The following is a 6,000-nucleotide window of genomic DNA, read 5'->3' as shown; positions in this document are numbered from 1 at the left end:
GTAAGAAAAGATGATATAGGAACATTTGTGACAACATGGATGGATCTTGAGAGAGTAATGCTGAGCGAAACAAGTCAGACAGAAAAAGCGGAGAACCATGTGATTTCACTGATATGTGGTATATAAACCAAAAACAACAAAAGAACAAGACAAACAAATGAGAAACAGAAACTCATAGACACAGACAATAGTTTAGTGGTTGCCAGAGGGTAAGGGGGGCGGGGGGTGGGGGGTGGGAGATGAGGGTAAGGGGGATCGAATATATGGTGATGGAAGGAGAACTGACTCTGGGTGATGAACACACAATAGGATTTATAGATGATGTAATACAGAATTGTACACCTGAAATCTATGTAATTTTACTAACAATTGTCACCCCAATAAATTTAATGAAAAAAAACACAAAAACTTGGAGTTTTGTATGGCTGCTCACTAAGGCCGAGGTTAGAGATGGACTCTGCCTTGGGACCTCTGTGTAATTGACTTCCGAGTCTACATTGAGGTAGAGGATGGGGTCATGAAAGCAACTCACCTGCCTATTAAGAGAACCACATCCTGCACGATGAGACCTTCTGTTGTTAGGGTACAAGCACTTTCTAGTTTTTCATTTTGGTGTAGGAAATTGGTCAATGTTGCTCATTGTTTTTATCTGCTCACCTCAGTGGGTATGAGAATCAATTGGAACTGAATGCAACAGGTAACTCTATGGACGCATAACCCTTTCATAGTATATAATTTGAATAAAAATTTAGAAATTGGCTTCTCTTTCTGCTTCATGTAAATGTTTTTGGCTCCTAATAGTTTAAAGTTTGCCTCTTCTCCAGCTATTAATCTTTAAAAATGTTGTTAGGTTCACGGTAGGTACTCACTAATTAATATATGGTGGGGTGACATATTTTAAGGGAGGAAGCCTCTGTAACATTTAGCAATCATTGACTAATTCATTTTTGGGTGGATTTAACATCTAACGGATTGTTTAGTTCAAACAGGGACAAAATTCGATTGGTGGGTTCATGTTTTTCTCTTAATTTAGACTGAGGCACTTTATCTGCCACTTCCTAGTTGTAGTCCAGTAATTTGGGAGTAAGTAAACATCGATTAAGAAATTTAACACTTAAATTTTAATTATATTCTAATTTTTCTTTGTTCATACTCGATTCTCTAGGTGGCACTAGAGCAACATGACACTCAGAGGAGGCGTTCTCCAGGGCACAATGACAGAATATTACAAGATGCAATTCTGACTAATGACCTTTGCAAACAAAAGGAGAAAGAAATAGATTTTAAGAAAATGAACTCTTTATACTCTGGTTTCTCTCCAAATTGTATAAATCTTTCACCTTTTACTAAAGATTTCCGTGGAAAGAAAATGAACTCTGAGGTATTTTGTTTAGTCATTTTCAAACACATGTGTATTTGTGTGTGTATATATTTAAAAACCAACACTGTACATATGGGAAATATTGAGGATTTTGAAAACATATGTATGTGTGTATGTGTTTGTGAGTCTGTGTGTATCTCTGTGTGCATGTGTGAAAGTGTGTGTGTGTGTGTGTGTGTGTGTGTGTGTGTGTGTTTTATGTGGAGTGACATTTTTGGTCCATTGCAGTAAATGATATTCTTGATTCAAATCCGTCTATGTACAACAGACAAGTGGTGACATTCACAGTGCCCTCAACCATAGTGAAGGTTTTAACACTTTTTGCAGGAATCTATGAGATTTCTATAATCTCAAAACTATTGCTACTATCAACAGATGTTCCAGTTTTCGGCAGTGATTTCATCCCCTTGCTGTATCAATAGAGAGGTTAGTTTTCATTTCCATTGAGGCTAATGTACAGCCAGGTCAGACCATATTTTACATTCATTCTCTTCCTTTTGAGAAAAGGAACAATTTGCTCCAAGTAGTATCCTATTTCAGTACAATGAACTTTTGAAGAAGATTGTATGCCATGGTATGTATGTATATATATATATATATATATATATATATATATATATATATATATATATATATATCAAGTGATAATTTACTGATGAGTATTTTATTCCTAGTCAAATAGGTCAGTGTATTTTCCCGTTTTATAATTATGGCTACTTTAAACTTTATAAAGAGGAAATAAAATTACTGCAGCAGCAAGTAATCTCATGAATTTCTAAGGCCTCTTCAATTTATATATTTACACTAGAGGAATCGCTGTGGTTTGGTGTGAGAGCACTATTGTAGAGTCAGAAGTCCTGGGGGAAATCCTAAACTCACTGATCTTTTCAATTTCTCTGTTTTAGATTGTGATAACGAACGAGAAGAGCTTAGTGCAATGCCTAGATTTATCAGTTATTAGTAGATGTAATTTTCATAACTGACTATGAAAATACTGGAAAATTAGAATATCTATGGAATATATCAGAAAAAAGAATTTTAGGAAATTTAATCTGTCCGAATATATGCACAGTTAATACTCTTACTCTGGATTTGCTATATTTTCCGACTGGAAACCCTTTTTTAAAGTGAGATTTCTTAATCATTTATGCCTTCTCATTTTGTATCTTTTCCAAATCTGAGACTCTTAAAATTCTCTTATGATTTGAAAATTCTGTTTTCCACTCTCATGGATTCAGCCTCTTTTACTAAATTTTTGAACTTTGGAGAATTAATGCTTGTATACAGTTGGAGGTTTGGGATGTCCATTTATTTCAATCAGTGGGATATCCATTTATTGCAACCTTTCATTATATAAACATATAGGTTCTTCTTTAATTTCAGAGGATATCACGATACGTCATTTCACTGAGGGCTAGTTACAAGTCTTTTTATCTTTTACCTCGGTTTCTGAGAGTCATGAAAAACAAAAAGATCTGTTGCATGAAATTGCCATACTAAGACTGGAAACAGATAGGGTTAAAAATGCGTATCAGGAAATGGAAAAAAAGTATTTTGAGGACATTGCAATTGTAAAAGAAAAGAATGACCGTCTTCAAAAGACAATAAAACGGAATGAGGAAACACTAATGAAAACAATATTTCAATGTAATGGACAGCTGAATGTTCTGACAGCTGAGAATAAAAGACTAACCTCTGAAACGCGGAGTGAAAAACGAAACAGAGAAAGACTGCAAACAGAAGTTGAATCCTGCCATTCTAGACTGGCTACCGCTATCCACGGTCTTGAGCAAAGTCAGAAATCTAAAAGAGGTGTACAGCTTGCTTTCCAGAGAGCAAGAGAGGAATGGTTTGTTTTACGGGACAAAGTGAATTTTGATGTGTCTAGCCTAAAAGATAACAATGAGATTCTTTCTCAACAACTTTCTAAAGCTGAAAGTAAATTCAGTAGTCTAGCAACTAAGTGCCATCACACAGGAGTTGCTCTTAGAAAAACGACTTTGATTATAGAACGCATTCGCAGAGACCTAAGCCAAACACAGTGTTAAAAAAAGGAAATTGAACACATGTATCAAAGTGAATGAGAAAAAGTGACCATATAGATTGGAAAGCTGGAATCCCTAGAGGAGAGGTGTTCTCACCTACAAAGTGAAAATACATTGCTTCCACAGCAACGGGATGATGCTCGCAACAAAAGTCACAATGAAAAGAGAGTAATTAGTATCCAAGACCAGTTTCAGGATACCATAAAAATATTTCAAGCTCAAACTGAGAAACTAACTAGATTGTATGCTGGAGGAAAGAAATAAGGTGTTACTCAATGAATGGACTCACTTAAATAAAAGACGGTGTCATCATGAAAACATTTAAGCAGAAAGAGAAGTAACTATCCAGAAAGAAACATAGCTTTCAAATTTCCATAAAGAAAATTCAATGGTCAGATATTTGATGATGGTGAGATGTTGAATGTAGTTGAATATTAAAAATATATAGACTACAAATATATAGCCCCAGCTCAGGACAAACGATGGGGTCGCAGGGTCCTCTCCGTCCCCTCTGGCCCTACACACGCTCAGGCCTAGCCCTGGCCCTGGCCAGGCCCACCCACTGGCCAAAAGCCAGGGAGAGCCACCCGAGCCACGAGGGAGCAGCAGCTCCAGTCTGCAGCCACCCTTCGTCACAGTTTTTGCCCTGGCCCCTCGTCAGCGACCGGAGGGAGTCGCGCCCGATCTCCGGTCCCTTCACTGGCTACGCGTCACCTCTCCTGACCCAGGGAGGTGAGAGAGAGGATGAGAGAAGGCCAGAGACGGAGCAAGAGGGAGGCGGAGAGAGACACACTGGGACTGTGGGGACAGAATGCCAGAGAGCAGTTTCCAGGCTCTGGGCCTCGCGTGGAGGGGTGCTGCCTGGGGGCTGCATGGTCAGCAGCTGGGACCGCTTGGCCATCGGCTGTCGCCCGTTGGCCATTGGCCACTGGAGGAGCTGCTGGGGCCAAGCTAAGGAGCGCAAATGGTGGACTGCAAATTGCAGAGGGGGCGCGCGGATGGATTGCAGTTGGTCGGCTTGGTGGGTCGACGGGCGGTGAGTCGGTGGGTTGGCAGAGAAGCGGCCGGCAGGTCGGGGATCGGGCGGCTCCGGCTTGCCGTCTCTCCGAGCCAGCTTCCCTTGAGACTTGGTGAAATGAGCCCCCCATCCGTGGCTCTGTGGGTGTTCCTTCTTGGCCTCGCCATATCCCGCCTTCATGTGCGGGCAGAGGGACTAGCGTCACCACAGGACAGGGACCCACAGACAGAACGGGAGGAGGAGTAAGAGGGAGCGAGATGGAAATATACAGGTATATGTACAGATACGTATCTGGACATACAGAGAGACATGGACAGGGACAGAGAAAGAGGGGGCTGGCACGTGGGGAGAGAGCTCCTGAGCGAGAGCCAGAGCCCAACAGGCAGGTCACACAGCCAGAGAGACACAAGGTGGGGGAGGGGGGAGGGGCGCACAAGCGGGCACAGGGACTGGGACAGACGCACTGAGGCTGTTTTGAAGTGGCAGCTTCTCAACCGAAGTGTGGTCGTGCCCGGGCCTGGGCTCCACTGAGGAGGCAGTGCCCGGGCATTGGCAGGCACACTTGAAGCCCCCGGGCAGGGCCGGGGGGCCAGTGGGCTCCGAGCCCCTCCCAGGGACCCCCCCCTCCCCGCGGGAGGAGAGTGGCAGCCCCCAGGCACCCTGGTTGTGAGGGTTGTGTGCCTGCGTGCCTGCAATTCCCCTTGCGGTGGTCTCTCCTGGAGTCCGCGGGCGTGAGGTGTGTTGGGGTGCTGCTCCCTCAGTCCCCTGGTTTGTCCCGGCTGGCTCTCTGTGCCCTGCGTGTTGGGGCCACCGGGAGCGGCGGGAAGGGTGGGCTCCTGGCACTTGTGGGAGACGGGAGGGGGCGCGCGGGGGTGTGGGGAGAGGTGCCTGCCGGCGGAGACACAGGCTCGCCTAACTGCTGCCGGCTGACGGCCTGCCTCAGCGAACAGGACTGAGAAGAAGGTGTGGGTGTGGTGGGCGGGGGGAGCCCTGGCCGCGGGGCCTCGTGTGCGGCCGGGGCTGCGAGCTTGCAGTGCCGGGCGGCTGACGGGCCGCTGGCCTGGGGGACCTTCGGATGGCGGGGCGGCTGCACAGGGGCAAGGGGCGGCAGGGGTTCGGAGGGAGCCACGCCAGGGCTGCCATGCAAAAGGAGAGGGGAGCAGAAGCCTACAGGTGTGCCCAGGCGGTCGCCCATCCAAGAGTTAACCAGGCCCGACCCTGCTTAGCTTCCAATATCAGACGGGATCTGGAGCGTTCAGGGTGGGATGGCATGCCGCACTGGGACCCGGCTCCGGGCGCTCCAAGAGCCTGCTCCCGGCCTGCCTCCTGAGCGCACGCCCCGCTGCTGGGCCGCTGGGGTGGCGAGCACGTCTCCCTGCGCGCCTCCTGCCCGCTCCCCGCCTCCTCCAGACGCCGCTGGGGAGGGCGAAGGGCTACTCCTGGCCCGCAGCGAGGCCCCTACGAGCCCCCCCCCCTGGCTCCAGGGGCCTCAGTCACTTCCCTGACTGGGACAGATGCTTGGGCGCCCTGGCGTCCTGGGACTCCCCCGGCCCCGA

The 6,000-nt window shown here is 46.5% G+C and overlaps 1 non-coding gene across 1 annotated transcript; it reads left to right on the top strand.

Moving 5' to 3' along the window:
• Nucleotides 1-1,302: 1,302 nt before the first annotated feature.
• On the top strand, nucleotides 1,303-1,424 carry LOC141568423 (U5 spliceosomal RNA). The gene has a single exon (XR_016018342.1). It is a non-coding gene; the product is annotated as a U5 spliceosomal RNA (small nuclear RNA).
• The last annotated feature ends 4,576 nt before the right edge of the window (nucleotides 1,425-6,000 follow it).

The sequence above is a fragment of the Rhinolophus sinicus genome, chromosome 13 (assembly GCF_057876585.1).
Source record: "Rhinolophus sinicus isolate RSI-liver-muscle chromosome 13, RSI-T2T, whole genome shotgun sequence".
In the NCBI taxonomy this organism is placed as follows: Eukaryota; Metazoa; Chordata; class Mammalia; order Chiroptera; family Rhinolophidae; genus Rhinolophus; species Rhinolophus sinicus.
Note: the sequence above shows the minus strand (reverse complement) of the source record. Positions and strands in the feature narration are given on the sequence as shown.